Raw genomic sequence first — 13,778 nt, 5'->3', positions numbered from 1 at the left:
CGTCCGCAAACTCAGTGGGACGCCTCAAGAGGGCCACAATCCCTCCCGTAGCCACAGCAGGAGCCCGGGGTAGACCCCCAGCAGCTGGCAGAGGACGATAGTTTGGCCCAGGCGAACCCAGGATGGCTGGCAAAGGGCATAAAGGCGGAACATCACAATCACGCCTGGACCGCTTTGCCTATGAAAAACCTGGCTCCCCCTCGCAGGACGCCAGGACACAGGCGAGCAAGACGACCGAAGGGACCGGGGGCAAGAAAGCGACCATTGACGACGTCATGCGGGCCCTCACGCAGGTACAGGCCACAGTGGGATCGATTTCGGCCGAGATCACACTTATAAGGGCGGACTTCCATAAAATGGCGGAGAAAGTGAACAATATGGAAGTGGTGACCAAGTCCCTGGTCGAGGACGTCTCGGAACTCCAGATTACTATGGAACGCATCTCGAAGGAGAACAGAGAACTGCGAGACAAGCTCGATGACCAGGAAGGGCGCTCGAGACGGAACAACATCCGTATTATTGGTGTGCCGGAATCGGAAGACACGAGGGCCATGGACCTATATGTCGAGAAGTTGATCACGGACACTCTGAAGCCCAAAGGACTCTCCGCCTTCTTCACAGTGGAAAGGGCGCACCGAGTACCGGGGGGACGCCACAAGACGGGAGCTAACCCCAGACCGATCATAGCGAGGCTCTTTAACTTCAGGGATCGGGACGCCATCCTACAGGCAGCAAGGAATTCACCCCCTATCAAGATCCAGAACGCGACGCTGGCATTCTTCCCTGATTACACGGCCGAGGTGGCGCGGAGGAGGCGAACCTTCTTTGAGGTCAAAAAAGAACTCAGAGCCAGGGAAATCCCATACTCGATGCTCTTCCCGGCCAAGCTTCGGGTCGTAGCGGACAACAAGACTTGGTTTTTTGAATCACCGGAGGCGGCGCAAGATTGGCTGGAGGGTTGGAGGGCGGCGGGCCCTCGTCGCTCAAATAGACAGAACAAGCACCGACCAGCTGGCCCCCGACAGGGCTCACAAACCAACGACGGGGATCTAGAGGTGCACTCCCCTTTATCAGACCATCAGGAGGACGAGGCAAACGAGGATCTGTGAGACACGGTCATGGTCCGACTGCCAGGAACGAGATATGAACAGGAACGCTGCCTTGGACACTGGGCGGAGAGGCCTCCGCAGCTGAAGATGGGGGCCGCTGACCACGGAGAAACCTTCACTCCAGCGAGCAAGTACTATGTTAAGGGGTGGGATCAGGCACTCTGCTGAGTTGGGGGGGCGGGCAGTTCTGAGTCCGTTGAGCAGGGGGGCAGGGAGGGGGGGAGTTGGGGGTAGAAGGGGGTTTTGGTTTTTAGTTTCTACACAGGGTCAGGTTAGTTACGATGGGGCACACGAGTACAAGATGGTATGGTCACAATGCACCACACAGGGACGCTGCACAGACCTCCTGGCCATCCCCGAGCGTAAAGTCACGGGTCGTAAACCAACACAGGATGGGGGAGGACACTAACGTAGGGCACACGTCCCCGCTACTCCTCATGTCCTGGAATGTAAGGGGCCTGGGTGACAAGATTAAACGTGGGCTGGTAATGCAGAGTATAAAGAGGCTGCACCCCGCCCTGGTCTTATTACAAGAAACACATCTCACCGGCACAGCCACGAAGGCCCTAGACAGGAAAGGCTACAACATGATAGTACACTCTGGGTTCACGAAGGGGTCCCGGGGCTCCGGGATATTGATTCATCGCTCATCCAGGTTCATAGCCCAATCGACGGCGACAGACACACAGGGGCGCTTTGCAGCGGTACACGGCCAGTGGGAGGGGAAGCCACTGAACGTGGTCTCGGTCTATATCCCACCAGCACTACACAACATAGCTTTCCCGGAACTGGGGAAATTCCTGTTAGATCTTCCTGAAGGGGAGCTTGTTATGGGGGGAGATTTCAATGCAGTGGCACAAGACTCCCTAGATCGCCACCCAACGCGCATGCGTACACCAGGGCCCTCCAAACTGCATGACTTTATGGAAGCACAAGGTCTAGTGGATGTGTGGAGGCGGCTCCACCCAGATGACAGGCAATACACGTACCGCTCAACAGTCCATGACAGCCTGTCGCGGATAGATTATTTCCTGACGTTGGGGGGGGGGCTCCTCACTTTCGCTGACTCCCAAATTAGGCCGAGAGGGATCTCTGACCACTCCCCACTTACACTGACTCTGTTCAGTCAGAGACAATCCCGCGGACGGCTTTACCCGATTTACCCGGGTTACCTTAAAGAACCGGGCGTCGCCAGGGCCTTGAGGAGGGGCACACGGTCCTACCTTGCAGAGAACGTGGGGTCTGTGGAGTCGCCCACTATTCTGTGGGAGGCCTACAAGACTGTCCTCCGAGGACAGGCGATCTCGGTAATCGCACAGCACAGACGTACACAACGTCAGGAACTAACAGACCTAGAGGAACAACTAGAAAAGGCCACACGAGACCACGAGGGGAACCCGACTGGAGACACCCAGCACACACTCCGACTGGCCCAGCAGAGCCACACCGACTTTCTGCGCCGCAGAGTGCGGGACACTATGTCCGCGACAGCGAGCAGGATATACGACATAGGCGACAAGGCAGGGAAGCTTCTGGCATGGTTGGAGAGGGCGCGGGGTGGCCAGCGGGCGATATTACAACTGAGAGACCCTCAAGGTGAGATACACACCAGTCCGGCGCTAATTGTGGAACTCCTAGCTGACCATTTCCACTCCGTGTACTCCCCCGAATATGGGGTCACACGGGACATGGTAGAAAATTCCCTTGTGGGAGTGCCGACCCGCACTCTCTCCCCAGACCAACGGGACGAGCTCGACTCCGATCTGACGGAGGAGGAACTACAGGCAGCCATAGCGGCAATACACCCCGGGAAAGCACTGGGCCCCAATGGTGTGCCGATAGAATGGTATAAACTCATGTCCGAGACACTGTCCGCACCATTGCTAGATATGTTTCAGGAGTGCCGGGAACAGGGACGGCTCCCCCCTGATCAGCGCACGGCCACGATAGTCGCAATACCTAAGCCCGGCAAACCCCCAGAGGAGTGCGAATCATATCGCCCGATCTCCCTCCTTAACGCCGAGAGTAAAATCCTGGCGAAACTACTGGCCACCAGGCTACTGCCCCATCTGCCACACCTTATACACCCGGACCAATCGGGCTTTATGCCACACCGCAGCACGGCGCTGAACCTGCGACGGCTGCATGGAGTATTGGCCCGAGCCCCGCAGCTGGAGGAAGCGGCAGCGGTACTGTCGCTTGATGCCAAAATGGCATTCGATATGGTGGAGTGGCGCTATCTCTTTGCTGTCCTGGAACACATTGGTATCGGCCCAACGTTCATATCGTGGGTCAGACTGCTGTACACCGAACCTATGGCTAGAGTAACCGCAAACGGATACATATCAAGAGAGTTCCCGTTGGCAAGGGGTACGAGACAGGGGTGCCCGCTCTCGCCGCTACTGTTTGCCTTAGTGCTAGAACCCTTGGCCACGATCCTCAGGACCACCCAGCTGCTGAAAGGTATACGCTGGGAAGGTGGTGGCGAGGATAGGGTTTCCCTATACGCCGACGACATGCTCGTCTACCTTACGGACCTCACGACCGGTATCCCGGCCTTGCTGGCACTATGTGAAAGCCACGGCACGGCCTCGGGTTATAAACTCAATTGGTCCAAATCAGTGATATTTATGATAAAAGGCGACCTTCCAATACTACCCACAGATTGCCAACTACTCGTAGAACGCGTCACCTTTAAATACCTGGGGATATGGATTACGAGGGAGCACTCGACCTTCCTTGACCGGAATCTTAAGCCCCAACTGGACAAATTGAAGACTGATGTGCGCCTGTGGAAAAATCTCCCCCTAACACTGCTAGGTAGAGCGGCACTCTTTAAGATGCTGGCGCTCCCTCGCTTCCTCTATGTTCTGGAAAACACGCCGGCGGTGGTTCCCGTACCGTTCTTCCGCCAAGTCTCGGCCCAACTGTCCACTCTCCTGTGGGGGGACAAACCGGCCCGGGTCGCACAGTCGAAATTGACCAGGGACTGGTATAGCGGTGGGATAGCCCTCCCCAACCTGGAACTGTACTACTGGGCGGCTCACCTCAAGGTGATTAACCAGTGGATCCACGCACCGCAAGACGACCCAGCGTTCAGGGCGGATAGACACCAACTAGGCTTGTCCACTCTGCTAGCCCCGCTCTATAATAAAGGGATGGTGAGGAAACTAGAGGGGCCTACCAAACACACTGTTGCCCTATGGCACAGGGCTCAGAGACGGCTGGGATGGGAGGGAGTGATCACCAGGCTCACGCCACTGTGGGACGCCAAGGCCCTCGGTAACCTGCGCAGCTCTAAGGGGTTCGACCAGTGGGACACTATTGGGATCTCCACGGTGGCCGATCTATGGACCAGGGAGGGTGTGCTCTCCTTCACGACACTACAAGAACAATACAACCTTGCAGAGACCGAAACATATAGATACATACAAATCAGGCACGCACTCCTGTCGGTACTAGAACCTGGCACGGCGCCTCCGGAGTCGGCTCCGTTGGAGGACCGACTGCTTACAGACTACATGGAGGCCGGGGCAACCTCCCTCACTTATCGGAAACTCATGAATAACCTGCCGGACCCCCTGGGGAAACTAAAAGGGTATTGGGAGGATGAGGTAGGGGACCTAGAGGAGGCAGACTGGAACGCAGCCCTGGCTTCGCCCCGGGAGGCGGGTATTTCCACTCGATTCAGACTGATCCAGTTTAAAGTGCTACACAGGGTCTACTACACCCGCACGACGCTGTATAAAATACATAGAGCAGAACACCCACACTGCCTGAGAAGATGCGGGGAGGAGGGCACACTATACCACACTATATGGACGTGTCCACATATACAGGATTACTGGCGGCGAGTCACACGCACGATTGGTCAGACACTACAGAACCCATTCACACCAGATCCCAGGATCTGTCTCCTGAATGTCTGGGGCCCAACAGACCTTTCGTTGCAGGCAAAGAGATGGGTGGTCATAGGGGTAATGCTAGCGAAACGTGACATCGCAAAGAACTGGGGGGCACAGGAAACACCGACACTGGCGCAATGGTGCAGAAATATGGATATGCTTATGCTAACTGAGCGGGCTGTTTATCAGCAGAGACATAATCCTCGGAAATGGAACGGGATTTGGTCACCCTGGAATAAATTTAGGGGAGACCTCTGTGAGCCCCTGCCCGAGGAAGGAGATGGGGACAGCTCAGAGGATGACGAAGGCCTGGATTGAAGAGGGGGAGGGGGGACTGGACTGTGGGAAAGTTGAGGATACGGGACCATGGGCACTTGCCCGCAGATGACCATACTGCACTGTATACTCGTACTGAGACCTGATAGTTGCATTTAGACATTCTAATGTTGATATAGAACATTGCTAATTATTGACTTACCCTGAAAGTAACTAGTTTAAGTTGGGGGGGTAAAGTATTAAAAAGTTGCTCTGCTGATTAAGGCAGCGGAATGTTGACGCTGCATTGAAGATCTAATGTACGTTATTGTATACCATGAGACAGCAACGACAAAAATAAAACTTTAAAAAAAAAAAAAAATGAGTGAAGGTCATTAAGCTATAATTCGAATAAAAGTGGGACTCAAACACAACCTTGTCTCACAGCTCTCATAATATTGTCTTCTGAGATTTCGCCATTAATGTTAATTCTTTTTCATTCCTCCGTGTACATAAGCTAGGAAGTGAACTAAGGCTTCTTCCAAACCAAGAGAAATTAGAATGGACCAAAGCTTGGGCCGATTAACGCTATCAAATGCTGTTGATAGGTCCATAAAAGCTAAGTACACATGTGAACTTCTTGCTATAGTGTACGCCCCTATAATTCATTTAAGATTGAGGTACTGCGCCATAGTGCCCACTTTAGGTCGAAAGCCATATTGGCTGGGATGTATTATTAATTTTTCTTCGGCCTATTCATTTATGCGGTAACATAAAACCCTGCCCAGAATTTTTAAAGTGGTGTCTATTAATGAGATGGGTTAGTAACAGATTGGCTGAGAATTATCCCCTTTTTTAAAAATAGGCACTATAATGGATGTTGACAATGATTCTGGGATAGGGGATTTGCCAAGGCTGTTCAAGACATTCAGTAGTAGTGGTGCCCAAAATATTGTATTGTGTTTCAGAAAGTCTATTGGTACCCATCAGGACCAAGTGCCTTGCCCCCAACACTCTGCTGTAATGCCTCCTCTACCTCGTCCAGAGTCAGTTGAATTAAGCTCAAGTCAGGATCTGGCAGAGTATCAGTGATTGGCTAGCCTGGTCATTAGTCAGATGACAAAGGTCCTGTTGAGACCCGACAAGTTGTCGCTGGTTGTAACGTCTAAACCCCCTCCCTTGGTTGTTTAGCTTTTGATTGTGTGGGGAGCTAATGTATACACACAGATACTATCTATTAAAAGATGAATGATTAAATTAAGTTGTGTACCTAGGAAATATATACAAGGTATTATGGTAAATGAGTCCCACTGGACAATTGTTGCATTTTAATCCCGAGGTGCACTTCAGCAAGCTAATGCTTTGGGATTGCCTCTGAAGAATTTGTCTTTAAAGTCAACACTCAATCACGTTCTCAGACTAACCTGTGCTACCAAATATATGCATTATAGCCCATCACTGAATTAAAGGAATCATGAAGCCCATCTATTGTTTTTACGGTGGAATCTTCTTATCAACCATTTTTTAGAGATGCTGCAAGGTAAAACACCAGTGATGGACTTTAGCACAGAGCAATAGCTCTCACCATCAGCTTCTAGAGAATCTTAAATCTGCTGCTCTGTCACTTAAAACTAAGAAACTAATTCCGAACATCCCGTTCAAACAATTATCGTCTCATATAATAAGACCTCTGTTTCATTAGAGAATACATTCACTACACACCCTCTACTCTGTAATCAAATAATAGTTCTGAATCACTCTAAACCTTTAACCGCCTGCCTATTGGATCTGTCACTCTGCAACAATGGTCTGTAGTGGCCTGAGAAGCGCAAGGTAAGGGTCAACGTCACCAAACCTCATAAACAGAACTAAGACAACCAGCATGCTGTTACAGCAGTTTTGCAATAAGTAATTTAGAATAGGAACAGGATCTCTATTATGAATTTTGACCGTAACAGTTTGTAGTAGAGCTTTGTTTGATCCTGAACACAATAAATAAAATAAAAAACTACAGGTATTTAGGATACTATTATATTAAGGAATTTACTGGAGGGACCTTTGGTGGCCACGATGATTTAAAAGAAATTGTCTTTTCCTTCTTTTGGTTCATATATGCTATTGTTTTCAGTTGCTTAGACAAATGATGCCAATTGTTTCATTTAGCCAACAGACATCTTCAACAATATATTTTTCTTTAACCTAGATTTATAGGAGAAACCTGTGAAGTTCAATATATTTCAAGCTCCTTATTTTCATCCCAAAAATTTATATCACAGTCTTAATGGGTGCAAATACAACTGATGGGGACTTATGTATCTTGAATACTTTGACACTCCAATTCAGTCATCTGTAGGTTTGCTGGTGCCTACCTCTCTGGCTTGTAATCAATATTCACCCCTTCCCCAGGCTACCTTTTCTGTAATGTTTATTGCTGTGGTGTGATTGGTTTGTTATCACTGACTCTACCAGGTTGGCCCGGTTGCTATTCTGTGTCTTCATGGGAGTATGAATCTAAAAAGGTGACAAACATGGTGCAAAGTCTTCTTTTAGCTGGGGTTGGTTGGTATCATACTCCAGGTAGGTAAGATAGGTGTGATGGATAATTCTTCCAGAACATGATCCAGGAATATGCTTTTCATACCCCTGGCACTAAAGAGTTCATCAATTTGCCAACCCGAGAAAGAAAGCCAGTTGTATTGCATCCACATCACAACCCACCGAGCGCCATGTGAATGCAATAGGTTTTGGGTTACGATTAATCCTATGTGATATCACAGGGAAAGTTTGTGAAATCCAATCCATCTTTTATAATGGAAGACACACTCAAAAACACCAGAATACCAGAGATTTATGTTAAAGATGTATTTTATCATCAAAATCCTATCCTAATGCACACAATATAAATAATAACTATAATAAAAATCAATAATTTAGTAACCGCAAAATGTACCAAAACAATGATCAAAAATAATACTGTAACATGTGAAAGAAATCATAAGATTCTTTTCTATTGCAATCTTCAACCCCACCCTCATGTCTTTGGCAAATTAAAATTTCCTTTCCACCAACGCAGGAGCCTAATTTGAGTTTTACCGTATACCTCCTCTGAACAACTGAACCTATATTTATTAAAATAACAATGTCTGCTGTTCTTGTCAATGTTAAAGGGAAGGCAAAAATCCTACTTTCTGAAGCCTAAGTGTTCCACCTTGTTGCCTACAACAAAGGAAGGTGTTACGATTCTGCACAGCCTCTGTTTTGAATCTCTGGCATGAATTTCCCTCTATCTTTTCATATGTTGTTCCTAGTTCATATACAATATATTTTCATTGTTGAGTCTGCATGCTGTGGTACTGAGTTTTTTTTATTTAAGAATAAAAAATCAGAAGGAAAATTATTAGCTTGCATGAAATCATGTTCATCATTCAGACCAATAAATCGTACAAACAATTTGATTCTGACAAAATAACATTAATATATTCAAGCAGACTTCATTATCTTGTTGCAATGAATAGCATGAATACATCTGTACTTTATATTTCAACATTTATATCTATTTACCAAGGTATATAATTCAAAAAGGGGTATACTGAAAAGGATAAAGTATGATAATCCTAACAGGTGAAGCAGTCTGACAGAAGTAACCATGCTACTTCTGTAAATGTTAAGTCCTCCATTCTATACATATTCTATAGCTTTTCATATTTTCAATTAATATTCTGAGTTTGGACTCACTATTGTCATAATTTCTAGCAGTTCATTCTTGCTTCTAGAGGGTAGGAGATTGGGGTGTTGGTTGACTGGGGCTTAAACCCTGGTCAAGCAGCAACCACAATCCATGTCAGGATGAACCCAAAGCCAAACCTAAATTAACCTAAACATAATTGTGTTTAATTTTCTTCTTTTTTTGAGTTGAATGGATAGTGATTGGATGAACCATGAGAAGAATATTGGTTCGATTAGTTCTAGAAATATTGGCTAAATTTGAAGACAGTTAATTCATGGTATCTGTCTGAGCAACTAGACGTAGAGAATTGGTACCATTGGCACCACTATATGTAAGTTCAGTTTGTATTCCCGGGTGCCTATATGGTTTAACGGGCAACCCCTTTGATAAGAAGAAGATGAATTGTGCAGCTGAAGTAATGCACTGGTTCCGGGGAGTGGCAAGGCTGCAAGGCGAAGTCCTGAATCCTCTTTGAGGAACCCATCGACGAGAGCTTGCAATGCGAAGTCCAGCATTGAGGATGCATTGCGCAATTGCGGCGATGAATCGGTTCTGAGGAGCTGTGATGCGGAATCCGTTGTCGTCGTAGAGGCTGCTGCTGATGGGGAATTGAGGGCCTCCGCTGAGGATGCAGACTGCGGAGGCGATGTGGGTCTATGTGTCCGGACCAATCCACACTACAGTGCAGATGTGCCAGTTCTGCTCAGGGTTGTGCTGCACAGCAGAGGATATGTCAGTTCTGCTGAATCCACAGAGGCTAGCAGAGCACCTTTGGGCCACTTGCAAGGGTAAAGGACTGGGCTCCACTTGGCAGAGTATACTCACAGATGGCAGAGTATACTCACAGATGGCAGAGTCCAGGTGCTGGGGTTGAGGTTGTTTGAGCCTTCTGTCCCTGAGGGTCATGTCAGTAGGCCCGCCAACTAGCCCTTGGAGTCACTTTGGGGTCCTGGGTTTAACAGATGCAGGTCAAGTCCTTCTCACCCAGGCAAGAGGCAGCAGGCAGCAGGTCAATGCAGCAGTGCAGTACTCCTTCAGAGCAGATATTCCAGCAGACAGGCAGTGTTTTCTGCAGCATTGCAGTCCTTCTTCCTGGCAGAGTATCCACAGGTCCAGAATTGTACTAAAGAGTGTCTATACCCAATTGTACTTTTAAAACAAAGTCAGCAAACAAGAGACCTGAAGGCAAAACGTTAGGGGGGAAAACAACACCAAGGATGCCAGGTCTTAAATAGAGTATACTCTGTTTAGTCAGAGATCAACCTATTAGCAGGAACACTTATAAACTCTGTGTCTTGATTTTGAAGAAGTTGTAGGTACGAAGTGACAGAAACTCAGACAATCCTCTAATCCTCCACAGAAGAAACTAGGAACAGGGTGGAGAGTGAGAAACACCACTGTAATGTAATCTGTTGTCACCTTTGCGGGTGCAAGAAGGAAGGAGCCAATACTGGGGCGACAGTTCAACTATTTATTCAGCACGAAATAAAGGTCTGAAAGGCACAACAACAGTTAGGGTCCAGGATCCTAGGGCTTCGGTTTCTTATCCCTGGTCGTGTAGAGCCGAACTCCAGATTCCAGCGTATGCAAAGAAAAGAAAAGAACAACGGGCTTTAGTAGACTGTCCAGTTCCTACTGCTATAGTCAGGGTAGGGAGTGAGGGAACAGGCAACCACCACCAACAAGCTATGTCTACTGTAGAGCGACCCGTGAATCGTGCACAGGAAAGAACACGGTGCCCCGACAGTGTCTCGTGGCCTACCCGGTCCCTCCCTTCTTGAAATGGAACAGTGCCCGCAAACGACCACGCACCTGGCTAAGCCACGCGTCCTCCTTCGCGTGGCTGGGCGGAACACAGAACCGTTGGCCTCCTGGCTTCTCAGCTTCTGCTGCACCCTCCGTCAGGTTCTCGTCACCGGCTTCTCTCGGCAGGGGCTCCTCCGCGTTGTCCTCGGCTTCGGGCATACACGGTCCGTCCCCGTCCTGGTTGGCCTGATGTTCCTGGCGTTGCACGCCTGTCTCCCAAGACGTGTTCCTCCGAAGCCCACGAGCGCTGGCGTCTTCCGGGTCCTCCTCCATAAGCCGCGAGGTCGGCTCTGATAGGCCAACAAAGTCAGGTGGTCCGGGGATATGCAATCCCAAGCTATCCTTAAAGGGCCCGTAGCTGTCGGTCTGTGGGGAAGACGAAGAGGCAGTTAACTCAGCCGGTGCCGAGCAGGGGACCCCCTGACATCTGTGTAGGGGAAATGGGGTATTGGCAAAAAAAGAGAAGCACAGCAATCTTAGCTAATCTTGTACATCCCTCATCATCCTGCATCAGACTGCATACCTCAGTTATATATACTTGTATAGGGGCTTATCTAGGAGAAATGCCGAATGGGAATCTCTCTAAATATGGGCATTGAGCATACATACACCCAAGTCTACTTTCCCATGAGTAACCCTTACCTGATGTTCCCATAACATTAGCATATAATCATCATAGAAGGTATCATAAAAACGAACTGGGCCTGGGAGCACCAGGATGCCCAAGTCGAGGAACTGTCAGGAGCCTGAAGTCAAGGAATGCTGATAAGAAGCATTATTATGCAACACAAATAACACAGCTGAGGGTTCAGGATCATAAGGGGTAATAGAATGAAGATGAAAGAGAAGGTATGAAGGAATAAATGAAAAACCAGGAAAGGTGCACAAATCTATCCAGAAAGTTGTGCGGCAACATTGTTTATGCGTCGACACTTTTTATGCTGACCTGGCATGTTGAACTTATTTTCTTGATATTCTGATTGACCTGATTGTCCTCCTGCCAGGAAGGCCCTCCTCGTCGTTCTCAGCCCCAGCCTCCATCGACCGGTCTTCCATGCTTTCGAGGTCTTCCAGCTACTCTGTTTTCGAGCAGGCTTATCTCAGCGAGCTGTAGATTCCAACACTCAGATCTTCCTTGTTGAATCCTACCTCTGTGTGACTACAATATACTTTGCATCATTTATGAAGATTACTGGTAAACCTTTCATGTGTAGCCCAAGTGGCATAGTACCGTATTAATTAAGTTCCGATTTGCTTCTTTTTATTTTAGAAGATCAAAATCTGACTGGTTTTAGTTATTTGCTTGCTCTTGTGGTATATATTGCAAGGGGAGATTTAAATATGTTTATTACATAATACCCAATGCAAAGGGCCTTTTTTTCAATAATTTCAAGGAACTCCATGTGTTTTATTTTTACACACAATTACAAGTTTTGAATTGTGACACCATGGTTGGTGGCCAAATGCTGGGGGAAATCTTCTACACAGTTGGGTTCTAAGGGTATTGAAAGCCAGATTGCTGTGCTGTATTGTCATTCAAAATAAGGGATACCTTGGAACTGAATGATTAAACATTTTCTGGAGGAGTTCTGCATTAGAAGTGTAATGTTAAAAAACGTTAGTATTTCTTATCTTGAGTATTTAACTATAAGGTTGGGGTGCAAACCTGTCTTTTACCGAGAAGCTATTAATTTATAGATTTGACCATTCTCTTAATATTATCCCAATACAAATTGAAAAATATGATTTTCTTTTTCAATTTTCACAATTAACAGTGTAAACAAGCCTAGCTACCATAATAAACTTCAGGTGTACAGTCTATCCAGTTGTTGCATTTTGGGGACTACCAGTTCATGTAGATACATTTAAATAGCATGATTCTATCTACCTTGATCATTCTAAAATTTTAATATGTAGTTAACAATTTTTTCATGATGGATAAAATCCCACTATACCTCTGTAAAATTAGTACAGTATCAGAGAGTTTAAAAGAGGGAGAAAGTTTAAAAGATTGATCAAAGTACGAGAAAAATTTTAATTTCTCAGACCGTAAGAGCTGTTATAATACTTAAGATTCCAGAATGTCTCGACCATGGATGAATGCCCATTAGAGCCCCTTCACAGCAAATATGTCCTCTCACACAAGAATGTGTCATCATGTATACTTCTGAGGACCCATCTGCTCGCTTCTCCAAACACTCACTAATTCAATTTATTTGAGGATTCTACATCCTCTCACCCGGCTTCAATCAGGTCTTACCCCCTGCTTCTCTTTGAAAGTCACTTAAAAGAAAATGATATAGCAGAAGTGGACACACACATCATCAGTCCGTTGAAAAATATTGCACACCCTCTGCTGCCTATGTTAGCTACCCGTGGTCCCTGCTGCCACTTTCCATACACCCGTACATTTACATTCCCACTTCACAATAGGGTCTAACAAGAATTATAATGGTGAAAACGCCAGGGCTTGTCAGACTAGGTGGACAACACCATTGCCCTCTACAGTAGTCTGCAGGCTTTTATGCAGAGTAATAAAAATCAACCCTTAAATGGATTGATGTTAACAATGTTTTTCACAGTGAGTAGATCAGGTCAACTCTCTTTATTGTACAATTTCATAATAAACTGATCATGCCTATAGCCATGATCACTGTCTTGCCACCTTAACCAACCCACTCTTTCTGTATTGAGTGTAAGCGTAACCAAATCCAGTGGAAGCACACAACTTTGTCACAATCAATTCTGTAGTCAAGGCAACCAACATGTGGGTGGAACCAAAGCCCCCTACTTTTTACTACTCTGAAAGCTCTTTTTTGTTGATCAAACAAGCTCAAGTGACCGCTGCACTGTCAAGCCAGACCAAAAAACAATGTTTTCTGGATTAAGTGATCTGTAAGTCATGCAAATATCATATAAAATGCTAGCAATATTCACCATTTGTTTAGTAATAAGGATACTACATGGTATTCCTCT

At 47.0% G+C, this 13,778-nt stretch overlaps 1 protein-coding gene across 1 annotated transcript in view; it reads left to right on the top strand.

The window, feature by feature from the left end:
* The window catches only part of DOCK1 (dedicator of cytokinesis 1), a 1,311,419-nt gene that overhangs the window by 896,176 nt on the left and 401,465 nt on the right, over positions 1-13,778 (top strand). The gene's annotated exons all lie outside the window — the stretch shown is intronic.

Source organism: Lissotriton helveticus, chromosome 5_1 (genome assembly GCF_964261635.1).
Source record: "Lissotriton helveticus chromosome 5_1, aLisHel1.1, whole genome shotgun sequence".
Classification (NCBI taxonomy): Eukaryota; Metazoa; Chordata; class Amphibia; order Caudata; family Salamandridae; genus Lissotriton; species Lissotriton helveticus.
The sequence above is the reverse complement of the archived record's forward strand: the minus strand, read 5'-3'. Positions and strand labels throughout refer to the sequence as shown.